Genomic DNA, 13,008 nt, shown 5'->3' with positions numbered 1-13,008 from the left:
AATCTCGGGTGTCTACTATGAGTTTCATGTTGGCTGCAAACAAACATTAAAGGAGCCATTATCTGTAGTTTTTAACTAAAGCTATTATCTGCCTGCTATCATTGGTTTTGGGTCTATCCACAGTTTGCTACCAGCACTCCGGATTTTGGCATGCACTCCTTACATAATCTCACTATTTTCTATTCCTATGCATGTCAGTTATTGTACACAATGGAACTGAACATGTAGAGCAAAAGAGACAAGCCTTGCGTGGCAATAAAATTTCATGTAGTCGTCGCTCCATGGTGGGTGCAAAGGCAGCCCCCTTCACCCATTTCGGATTGTAATCAAGAGGAAGATAACTGTTCTGAGGGGGATTCAGAAGGAGAAGACCGCTCCAATTCATCCCCAAAGGTCTTCGCTCTAACTTGGCATGCTGATGTTGGTAATATCATGCATATGGTGCCTTGCATTGCTTTCATTATACATCAAATATGTCATCTGCTTAGTTTAGACATGCTTTGTGGGAATGTCATCTGTTTAGCTTCTTTATCATATATGTGAATCATGCCATTCCATTTGGTTTAGCCAGGCATCATATATGTGAATTTTGCAATGCCACCCTGGTTAGACAGCCATCTTATATGTGAATTATATCATACTATCATTTTTTTATTACATGTTAAATTTTTCAACGATTTTAGTACATTCAATTACTCTTCCTGTGCATCAGCCATTCCGCACGGTCATGGAAAAATCTGGAGTGGAAACATGGTCTTCAGAGCAGACAATGTTGTTTGACGAAGGGCATGTTTTGCTGGTTACGGATAGCTCCTTAGAGGAGAATTCAGAGACAGATGACCATTCCTATTTCCCCCCGAGGTGCATGCTCCAACTTGGCAGGGTTATGTTGCTCATATCGTGCATATAGTATCTTGCATTACTATGTCATTTGCTTACTTTAGACATGCTTTGTGTGAATGCCACCTGTTTAGTGTCTAATTACCATATATGTGAATTATGCAATGCCATCTTGTTTCAAGACATCATATATGTGAATTATGCAATGCTATCTTGTAGCAATGCATTATATATGTGAATTATGCAATGCCATGCAGTTTAGCCAAGCGTCATATATGTGAATTATATCATGCCGTCCTTTTTTTGTATTTCTCGTTGCATTTGTCGACACTGTTTCTATATTCAACTGCTCTTCCTATGCGTCAGCCATTTGAATTAGTGATGGAGAAATCTGGAGTGAAAACAAGGTCTTCAGAGTAGACAATGCTACCTGCTAAAGTAGATATCTTGCTGGTTACAGATAGCTCTTCAGAGGAGGATTCAGAGGCAGATCACCAGTCCTATTATCCCCCTGAGGTGTATGCTCAAACTTCATAGGGTTACATTATTCATATCATGCATATGTTGTATTACAATGCTTAGTTTTTACATCATATACACAATATTGAATGCCATCTCCCTAGTTGACACATCATATATGTGATTGCCCTCTGCTCACTTGCTTAGTATATAAATAATATATTTGAATTATATCATGCCATGATGTTTACATAGACAGCAAGTATCTGAATTATGGCAGGACAACCCATTTTCTAAAGACATAATATAGTTATATCATCTCATCCTGTTTTCATAGTCATCATATTTCGAATTATGTCATTCTATCAGTGAATTATATCATGTCGTCATGTTTCCATCGACGACATGTTTGTGATTTATGGCATGCCAACCACTTTAATAGACACATCTTATAGTTATATCATGTCATCCTGTTTACATAGTCATCATAATTTTGAAGTATGTCATTCTATCCTATTTAGTTAGCCATCATACATGTGAAATTGTGTCATGCTATCCTCTTTCATTAGCCATCATATACGTGAAACTATGTCCTACTATTCTGTTTGCTTAGAAAACATAAATGTGAATTATTTCATGCCCTGTTTTCTTCCCTACTGTCCATTGCAACTGTCTATCTTACAACGTGTGTACATTCAATTACTTTTCTTGTTATCAGCCATTTCAATTGGAGGGGGTTATCGCAGTATTTGTGGGAGTAAAAACACGGTCTTCAGAAAAGATTGTGCTACCTGTCGATGCAGATAGAACCACAGTAGTACTTGCCCAAGAACCAGCCCCACCACACATAACCCAGACTCATGCAGATTGTACCCCTACCCAGTTGGAGAGAGAATTAGCTACACCCCTTCTAACCCCAACCCCAGCAGATAGTAACCCAGTTCCAGTAGACACAACACCGTCACCACCACAGAGCAGCCAAACACGATAAGTTAGTAAGGCAACTGCAGTGCCCAAAGCACGAGGACCACCAATCCGAACCCCAAGTCAACGCTTAAAGCAGAAGAAGAATTGTTCTTAGGTCAGGTTCCGTAGCTATGGTTCATACTACTTTTCTCTTGCGTCACTATATTTACTCATACCAACTAATTTCAAATTTGAAGGATGCAATCGAAACTCCAATGGTGCAACAGGTATGTTTTAAACCTGTTTCTTTAACGTGTTTGCTGTTGTAACTTGCTCTATGTTGATTTCAGTTCCAATTGAATAATCAGTTATGTTCTCATGCCATGCACATTACAAGTGTTGTTATTGCTGTGTAGTTCCCCACACTTCTACTTTGTCTATGCTGCTTTGTATTAAATAGATATGATTCTGTCGATGTTCTGGGAATGGGGGTCCCCAGACTTGCCTGCCTGCGGCCCGTAGCGTGGCTCCTCCAGCGGCCCCGTATGGCCCATCTTCACCAGCAAAGATTCAAGACCTTCGCGAGGGGCCAAGCCTCTCGAGTCGGATGATGCAAGGCCTCCACAGGGGCGGCCTCACCAGGCTGGCTTGCGAGGGGCGGAGAGATCAAGGCAAGGCGAACTTCCCGAGGTCCCAATGACGTAAGCCATGACGATCAAGACCAGGTGGGGCGCCAGTGAGCACAGTGTCCTCACTTTCTCTTTGGTGCTAAGGAGGCAAGCGCAGGTGAGGAGGTCCAAGGCATCAGTCAAAGGTTTCCATGTAGGTGCAATAAGACCAAGGCTAGCAGGACGGCAGGACGGAGGTCACCGTGGAGCCCAAGACGGCGTCACCACCAGAGCCATTGGCAGGCGAATACTACTTTTTTCAGGATAACTTGTACTAGTTGTCTCCCTTCAAATTGGCTATTGTGGGATCCCTTCCTGCTCAAGATCTGGGAAGAGGACTAGGGCCTCTATAAATAGGACTAGCCACCACCATAACAAGGGAGAGGACGAGAGGGGGATCCAGATCATCCTCAAACACACTGGTTCACCAAGAACAAGAACACCTCTCCTCAGGAGGCTGTTCTTCGCTTGTAACTACTCATCCTCAGCCAAAGAGGCAATCCACCACACCACACTAGAGTAGGGTATTACACAACGGTGGCCCGAACCAGTATAAATCTTGTGTCTCGTGTTCTTCGGGTCCGTTAAGCTAAGCCATGAGATCGTTGAGTGTGCGAGCTAGAGAGGGGGAAGATCTCCGTGCGCATCCTAGTGTTCGAACCTCAAGAGTTTTGCCGGAACCCGAAATCCGACATTTGGCACGCCAGGTAAGGGTGCACCGGAGTCGTCCTTCCACCAGTCACTCCACCGACACTCCGCAGCTCCAATGTCTGGCGACCCAAGGACCAACACCGACCGGAGGGGAGCTTATCCACCCCGGGCGGCCTCGCCTGCCCAAGAAGAACTCAACCCCGCGCCCCAGGCAGCACGCACATCGCCAAGCGCTGCAGGGCACGGGCGGCGTAGTCAAGCACCATCCACCCTTAGTCCACGCCAAGTACGAGAATCTACAAGGGCTTCAAGCCACGCCGTGGCCACGACGCCACACACCCGACGGGAACAAGCAAACATGAGGGCCGCGCTCACGGTGGCTCGCGAGCTTCTGCGATGCCGGCTGATGGAGAGCGGCCGGGATGCGCTGCTGGAGCGCGTCGCCGAGCTACCGGACGCTGCGGCCTTAGGAGCGCCTCCTTTCTGCTCTCTGCTTACACCTCCGGCGGTGGCCAGATCGCATGGTGGGCCTCGCCGCACGCGTGCACCCCCGGGCGCGCCTCTGGGCTCCATCAACACTGGTGTGGCCAACGGCACCGGACGCCCAATCGCACCCCCGCCACCTCCAACGAGCGCAGGTATGAGCGTTCACGCCTACGGCCCCGGCGGGATGCCGCCCTACCAACCTCTAGGCGGTGCGCTGGGCCGGACGACATGGAACGTGGGGTACTACAGCGAGGTCTTCGAGGCGGCGGCCTCGGAGGCCTATGTACCCCGCATGATGGATCAGGAGTACGCGCTGGAAGACGACCCCGGCTCGTTCCTCGATCCGAGTTGGGAGGAGGAGGCACTAGAGACTGGGGCCTCCCATGAGCCTCTCGGAAGCTTCAGCAACCATGCAAGCAACAACAGCTACAGGGTACCACTAATCTCTCAGGAGCAATCTTACGCTAACCATGGGTCATAGGAGGATCATGTCACGGTGGCGGATGGCGGCCCCAGCTCGGCTGCCCCCCTTCCTCCTGGGGGAGCGCACTGGGTGCCGGACGTGGCCGTTTGCTTTCGATCTCTCTTATTTGTAGCACTGTATTCTGGCTTTGGATTTAAGTTGAAGCTGAATTTTCATTGTTAAGCTTGGGAGTGTCATTTCCCATTCGTGCGATTTCTTGCGATTTGGCTCCTGGCCTTGGTTCGGGGTTCACCCCTGCTGCCTCCCCCCTCGAGAGCTCCTCGCGAGCGGGGGCTGGGCACAGCACGCGCGTGCTGCGCACACGTCCCTCCATGGCTAACGCTTGCTTCTCGCGAGGCCCTCTCGGGCGGATCGGCAGGCTCCCCCGGAACACAAGACCCCGTGGCCCATTCCAGAACTGGCCTGGACAAAGGTAAAACTGCAGCAGTAGGCTCATGGCGGGACTCGCGGATTTATGAAAACACATCTTTAGCCTAGCCTAAGAACAAAAGCAATAGTCTGTTCACATGAGGGGCTTCACCTCCCAAAATGCTCTTACAACCTTCAGGGCCGTTCCCGAGATTCACATGCATGGTCAGCGACAAAGAAGCGTGGGTTCAATCGGACATGTCGCTCACCGCTTCCTCTGGGTCGCCCTCAGACGCATCACTGGCATCGCTATCACCATCGCCGATGTCTACGTCATCGTCGCCGCCCTCGCCATCGTCCACCACGTTGACTCCATCTGTAGCAACCACCACCGCGTCATCCTCGGGGGTGATGGCCATGACTAGGGCATCCACAGGGTCCTCAACCCAGCATGCCAGGTCATCTCAGATGGCCTGGGGGTAGGTGTTCTCGAGATGGCTGAAGATACGGGAGAACGTGCGCTTGAGCAGGCCACGGCTCCGCTCCTCGAGAAGCACGCGAGCCTTCTCAGATCGATTCTCCAAGCGCGTCACCACGTCGGTGAAGAAAAGGAGGTGACTGGCATAGTCGTCCGAGTGGGGATGAGGCGCATTCTCGTCACAGACGGCGCCCAGCACCACGTTGGCTCTGGTCCTGAGGTTTTGGAGCATGGGGGCGTGCTCGCGCTCCAGCGTCCACTGCCGGAGCACTTCCTCCCTGCCCCACTGCGTGGAGGATTCAGCGCGGGCGACCCGCTGCTCAAGAGAAGCTAGCTCGGCACGTGCGGAAGCTAGCTCGGCTGCACTGAAGACATGGCGGCTACATCGGCTCTCTCGCGACGTTCGGCTTCGTCCAGCCCTGACCTGAGGTCCTTGTTCCTACCCACAGCCTCGGCTTCCACAAGCTTCCACTTTAGGTCATACTTGCCAACAAGGTCCGCGCGAGCCTCGGCCGCTCGGTGATCAACTTCCTCCTGGGCCTTGGCCTCGCGTGTGCCGACATCGTCCTCAGCTTCGGCAACCTGGCGCTTCCTCGTCTCCAACCGCTCAAGCTCAAGGCTGCGCTCCGCGGCTTCCTGCGCCAGCGCCTCCTCGCACCTCAGGATCTCTTCCTCCTTAACAGGCGTCCCCCTCATCGATGCTAGGGCGGCCTTGCGCGCCTCCACTTGCTGCTCAGGGAAGCACTCCAGGCTTGGAGCTCCCACGCGTGCTTCTCTACAATCTCGTGACGTCGATCAGCTTCCCGAGCTTCTTCCAAAGTGCGGGTGCATGCTTCACGCGAGGTCGGAAGAGATGCCTCGGCCTTCGCATTATCAAGCTCACGTTGGTGGCGCCGAAGGTTGATGGCCACCTTCAGCTTATGCCACTCCTCCACTAGCCGAATACCCTCAGCCTCGAGGCACGCGTCTACATCCGCGAGCTCCTCGCCAAGCTGGTTCATCGCGCCCATTGCCTCCCTGAAGAGCTCGTGGGGGACGACGCTCCTTTCGTGCGCAGCTTTGAGCGCGCAGCTGGCTCCGCCCTCCATAGCAGGGGCCGCCTACGGGACCTCAATCAGCTCGCCCCTTTCCTGCAGGGGGCTGGTGCCCCTCCGGACATTGACAGGGCTTCAGCAGGAGCCCGGCTGGGATGAGGCTCACCACTCGAAGAAGGGACGAAGACCGGAGCCATCCAGTCGCCGTCCATAACCGGAGGAGGAGACCTTGGCACACTCGTCACACCCCTCGACGAGGCCATGAAGAAGAGGCGGCAAGAGCACATGCTCAAGGCGCCAAGCTGGCGCACCTGCCTCTCTGACCGGCCCTGTGACGGGGGCAGGGTGCCGGCTTGGGACGCTCGGGGCCAGTGCAAGACTCGAGGTAGGAGGAGGTTGCCTCACTAGGGGCTTCGTGGCCTTGGCAGATGGGATCCTAGAAAACCACCGTCAGGAAGGGAAGCGGCACTCGTGGATTTACAGAGATAAGGTACTTACTCATCTACGGCGATGTACTTCCTATGTTTCAATGGCCGGACGGCACCACTGCTACAGCTCGGAGACCCCTTCCTCTTTCGGAGTGCCGCGAAGTCCAAGCGGAACCGACCCAAGCATCGCACGTGACGACCAACGCGGTGCGCAACTGGCGAAGCACCCAAGGAGACGACCTCAGGAGCGCCATGCGGAGGAGAGCTAACGGGCTCCGCCTCACGATGACCTGTCGAGGCCTCAGGAGCTTCGTCCTCAGGAACAACGGGTAGGAATCACGGGTTCCCGAGGATGACGCCTCGGGAGCCCAGGCAGCATCGACACCTCAGCGCCCGTGCCTCAGGCCTCCAATGGTGCTTGCCCCCTGCGTCCACTCCTGGGGCCAGCTTGGTGCCAGTAGCAGGAAGAGGAACCACAATGATGGGGTTCTCACGGGGCCCCACAAGGCCAACTAGGCGCAGCCCCCCCTGATCGAAGGAGGGCATCTGCCCTGCGAACTCCACCCTGTTCAAGAAGTCGTACAAGCAACAACCTGCTTGAGGCAAGTCAACTGGCGAGGATCGCCGGCCAAGACCTCAAGCACCGTCCTTCGTGCCTCGTTCGAAAGCCCCGACGCCTGAAGCCTCATGCGATCCTGATCGCCGGTCAGGGCCCACATCGGCTGGGAATGGTGCTGGAGTGGGGCGATGCTGCATCGGAGGAACTCCTTCATCACCTTGGGTGCTATCACATCGAGATCCTTCAGCCTCCTCAGCCGGAGCCAGACGAAGGCAAGACGGGAGCCCGCGAGCTCCTCGTGACCCTAGCCGGAGCTGGGGACGGCGGGCGACGACAGAGGAGAGAGCAGAGGGCTGAGTACCCCGACATCAACACAAACCCACCGCATCCGAAACCTGCTTGTGGACGGTAGGAGATCAAAATCAATCCCTGAGCGGGCCGTCGCCTCCACAGCCTGAAAACACACGCACCCAGAGCACTACCGTGGTTGGTCGGGTGCAGCGAGAAGAAATGGTGCAAGGGGGCCACAAAAGGAACAATACCCACCACGGCCTCGCAGACAAATGAGAAGACGGAGAGAAGGGCGACAGATTGGGGATCAAGGTGCAGCATATGGATCTGGTAATGGGAAAGCACGACATCGAAGAAGGCGGAGAAGGGAGGAACCAGGCCGGCCCATAGAGCGTCAACGAAGAACGGGACCTCGGTGGCCGTCCCGTGAATGGAGGCTCAGGACGCAGGCTAGGCCACCGTTCCCCCCATTCGTTGAAGCTAGTAGACGAGCGTGAGGCAGACTTTATCCGTGGCCTCTTGATTGAGCACCTGCGATCGGCTGACGACAGGGGCTTCTTCCCTTTCTCCGTCCGGTTCGGCGCCACGGCAATAAGGGCAGAGCTCGAGTTGGATTGGAAGAGGAGGCAGAGGTACGAGGAAGCGAAAAAGTCGGGGAGTGTGTTGCCAGCAACGGGGAGGTAACTGTTGTCGGATTTCGGGTTCCAGCAGACCCTTGAGGTTCGAACAATGGGGTGCACGCGGAGATCTTTCCCCTACCGATCTACGTCCAATCTCCTCACGTGGTCTAAGCTGGAAACAACGAACAACACAAGGGACACGAGGTTTATAATGGTTCGGGCCACCATTGTGGTGTAATACCCTACTCCAGTGTGTGGTGTGGTGGATTGCCTCAGGGGCTGATGATGAACAGTACAAGGGAAGAACAGCCTCGCGAGAGGTGTTCTTGAGCTGGTGCGATGAACTGCTAGGGTGAGTTTAGTCACCTCTCTCTCTCTCTCTCTCTCTCTCTCTCTCTCTCTTTCTACTAGGGTTCTACCGAATCTCTGGCCGTTTTCTCGATGTCTCCACTCTATGTTGGCTAGCTCTATTTATAGAGGCCTTGGGCCTCTCCCCAAATAATGAGCGGGAAGGGCACCAACAATTGGCCATTTTGAAGGGGAACATATAGTACAAGTTATCCTGACCAAAGGTGGTCTTCGGCTGCCAAAAGCACTGGTGATGACGCCGTCTTCGGCTCCACGGTGACCTCCGTCCTGCCGCTCTGCTGGTCTTGGTCTTGTTGCACCAGAATGGCAACCTTTGCCCGATGCCTTGGCCTGCGCTTGCCCCCTTTGCACCAAAGGGGAAACAAGGACACTGCGCAGGCCGGCGCCCGCCTGGCACCCGCCTGGTCTCAATCGTCATGGCTTGCGTCACGGGTTCCTCGCGAGATATCCCCGCCTTAATGTCTCCGCCTCCTCGCGAGCCTGCCGGATGAGGATGCCTCTGAGGAAGCTTTCTGTCACCCGCCCCGCGAGGCTTGGCCCCTCGCGAGGGTCCTGAGATTGAGCTGATGAAGATGGGCCACGCTGGGCCCCCACTTGAGCCACGCCACAGGCCGCAGGCAGGCAAGTCTGTGGACTCCCGTTCCCAGAACGACGAGAGTAGCCCCCGGGCTGGAGGCATGCCCGGGCTTGGCCTAGCAGGAAAGCGAAGGGGTAAGCGCGACGCGCCGCTGGCCCCAACAGCCTGCGGCCTTGGGCGCCGCGTGGCGGTTGACTGGACGTGGGCGTATGCGCTTCCCATGATGCCTCAGCGACCACACGACTTGACATGACCCTGCATGCAGAGAAACCGGTCATGATTACCTGCGATCGTGGTGCTCGGCGGTTGGCCTCCTCCGGCTATAAGTACGGGGCTGGGCGAGCCCCTTCAGTCCATCCTTCTTGATGCTCCTTTTCTTCTTCTTGGCTACTCTTCGTTCCCGTTGACCCAAAGAGATTCACGGCCATGGAGAAAGGAAAGGCCCCCCGGGCAGGGCCTGACCCCACCCCCCGACCAAGCGCGGCCGAGGCCACCCTCGCAAGTATACCGCGGTCCCCGTGGTAGCCTCCCGCGGCCATTGAGGCGGTTCCCTGCGCGGTGGTGAGTGCCCGGTTGTCGACGGGGGGCACGCCGTGGGTGTGCGCCCCCCTAGGCCATGCTTTCGCTCTGCAGAGGTGCCGCCGGAGTTCGTCGTGTGGTCGGCGGACCCATCCAGCACCCGGCTCTAGCTCCCCCGTTTCTTCGTTGATGAACTGCCGGCCAGCGCTCGGTGCGGCTTCTGGCTCCAGGCAGACGGCTGCTGCAGCAGGGCCTCCTGGGCTTCGCTGGAGGTCTCCATCTCTAGGAACGGGGCTCTGACACACGGCTGGCAAACGTTTGCCCGTGCATGCAGACTGGGCCGGTGGTGTACCCTGTACTTCAAGTTCGATGGCGACGCCACCCTCTATGTGAGGGTGTTTGGGGAAGATGGTCGCCGTGCCGGGTGCTGCCCTGAAGACGACGACCACGGCCGCCTGCCCAGCCCCGGCACTGACCAGGATGAAGATGGCGACTGGCGTACAGCAGGCGGTGCTCGGGGTTCGCTGAGCTTCAGCGACCCCCTCTCAGGCAGCAGCTCCTTCAGCGGTGGCCGCGACCAGCCCCCGCGGCGTCGCGCCTGCCTGGGTGAAGGTAGCGGGTCAGCCCGCCGTCGCGCCCCGGTGAAGCAAGAGGAGGTATCCGCCTGAGCCCCAGGAGTAGCTCGAGCCTTCGCTGTGGGTTGGCGCAGGACGAATCGCGCCCGTTTTGTTTTCTTTCTTATCAGTCATGGTTGTGTGGGCGGTCGGCCTAGGTCCTGCGCTCGTGTCGTGATGCCCGTGGGGCACGGACTGGGAGGGGTGCTTGCGCAGAGGACTCGGATAGGAAAGCTCCAAACGATCAGGGCAGAAAACACTTGCGAGGGCGCCCGCGACTCCCTCGCAAGACTTGTGCGAGAGAAAATGAGGCAAGCGAGCGAGAAAGACAAAGAGTCACAAGCCAGGAACGTCAGCAACTCCAATAAAACTTCAAATGGGAATAAACAAGCCAACTGCAGAAAGCAAATGGGAAAGCCACGTCCGACACCTATTCTAGTCTTTGATGTCTTCTCACCAGCGCGGAGCTAAGTGCTGCCACTGGGCGTGGGCGGGAGCCCCCGAGGCCCGAGGGCGGCACTCTAGAGACTCCGGGGCATGTACAACCCCACTCATTATTACGTGAGAGTGTCACGGGCGGCGAGCTTCACAGGCATTTGCCTTCTTCACAGGCACCGGGCCTTTCCCAAAATGCACCAGTTTCACAGGCATTCGCCTTCTTCACAGGCACCGGGCCTTTCCCAAAACGCAGCAGCTTCACAGGCATTCGCCTTCTTCACAGGCACCGGGCCTTTCCCAAAACACAACAGCTTCACAGGCATTCGCCTTCTTCACAGGCATCGGGCCTTTCCTAGGCGCTAGGCCTCACTCAGGGATAGAACCTCCGGAGATGTTGAATGTTCCACACGTTTTGGATGGGTACCCCCTCTGTGGTCTCCAAGCGCGTGGAGTCAGGCCTGGAAACATGAACAACCTTGAATGGGCCCTCCCACATGGGAGAGAGCTTGTGCAGCCCCTCCCTGGAGAGAACCTGTCTGAGCACGAGATCCCCTACCTCAAGAGTTCTGGGGCGGATGTTGCGGAAGTGATATCGTCGTAGCGCCTGTTGACCTTGCCGCTCACAGTACGGCTTCTCGACAGCGTTCCTCCCCCAGCACGAGATCCGTCCCCTCCATGGCGTCCTGCTGCGTCTCGTCAAACGACAGGACCCGTGTAGAGCGATGCCTGACCTCGTGAGGGAGAATAGCCTCTGCTCCGTAGACGAGGAAGAACGGGGTCTCGCCAGTCGGCTTGGTCGCAGTTGTGCGGATTGACGAGGAAGCTGGTTGATTATGTAGCATTACTGCACATGTTAGCCTCGTTATCGTCCATTTGGTGGACATTATAAGATTTGTATGGACTCTTGCATAAATTTAGAATCAACCCAATGGTTTTGAAGTGGTTTAGCTCTGTAGTCCTCTTGTAAGGATTGAACGTCGTCTATCATTGTACTTACATTAACAGCTACTCCCTACGTCCCATAATATAAGAACGTTTTGTGTAGTACACCAGTGTTCAAAACACACTTATATTATGGGAAAGGGATTGGTTCATTGTGTAGCATTCTTCATCTAATTTCCCTCGCCCACCATTTACTAAAAAATATCATATGTATATTTAATCTTACCAAAAAGATGAACACACAGACAATGCCAGTCCAGAAGTGTAGCCCATTGCTCTTGTCTGTACATTTTCTCCTGTAACACTTGTACTTCAAGGGATTGGTAGTTGATTATGTAGCATCAATCTGCATCTTATCTTCATTATCCTCTATCCCTTCTAGTATTATCATATCTATAATTACTCTCTACAAAATGTAGAGTACATGGCAATGCTTATGAAGAAGATTATGTGCTAAAATTCTTGACTTATCCTTCCCTTGACATGGAGAAGCTCATTATAAACACGGTGTTAACTGTTAATGTAAGTCAGTCCTTCTAAAGCCTATATCCTCAATTCCTGTTTAATTTGCTCATACTCCCTATCGTTAACTACTGTCTAGTTTGTTGTTTCTATCAAAATGCATGTTCGCAACAACCGTAAGTTCCATGTTTTACTTGTAAAACCAAATTCCTTATTCATACCATGCACATTACCCAACACTCCCTATATATATGCTTGTTTTTGTGGATATATAATCCAGTGTGTGGCGAAGCAGCCCACGTTTGCACCTTGTCATCTCCTGTTTTAGCTTACTCATGTGGCTGATGATATGAGCAATATGCCATGCATATTAACCAAAATAGATACAATGATTGTCTTTGCCCTTCATCTATGCTTGTTATGTTGACATGGTAATCGAGTAGTGTGGTGAAGCTCCCCGCATTATGAACAATGCCAAATTATGCTATTGATACTTTGAACTTACTCTTTATTTTCTATTTGAAATTGGATGGAATTGAAAGCACAGTTATCATCTTTGTTTAAACACGTGCAAAACCTATCATCTCTCTGCTTGTTTCAGGGTGAAATGGCTGATGGCATGCACAAGTCTACTGAAGGCTATGAGACAAACCAAACATATATTGCAGCAAAGAAGGCAAAACATCTTGAAGATAGCGAGACAACCCCAAAGTCTTGCCTTGATGCCGTGTTCAAGTTACTTGAGACTAGCAGTCAGAGAAGCTCATAGAATTCGCCGTCTGAATCAGTTTGACTTCTTCAGTCCCAAGTTCAAGAAGAAAGGCATTCTGCAACT

This window comes from Triticum urartu, chromosome 4A (assembly GCF_056163025.1).
Source record: "Triticum urartu cultivar PI428250 chromosome 4A, HENAU_Tu73, whole genome shotgun sequence".
Classification (NCBI taxonomy): Eukaryota; Viridiplantae; Streptophyta; class Magnoliopsida; order Poales; family Poaceae; genus Triticum; species Triticum urartu.
The sequence above is the reverse complement of the archived record's forward strand: the minus strand, read 5'-3'. Positions refer to the sequence as shown.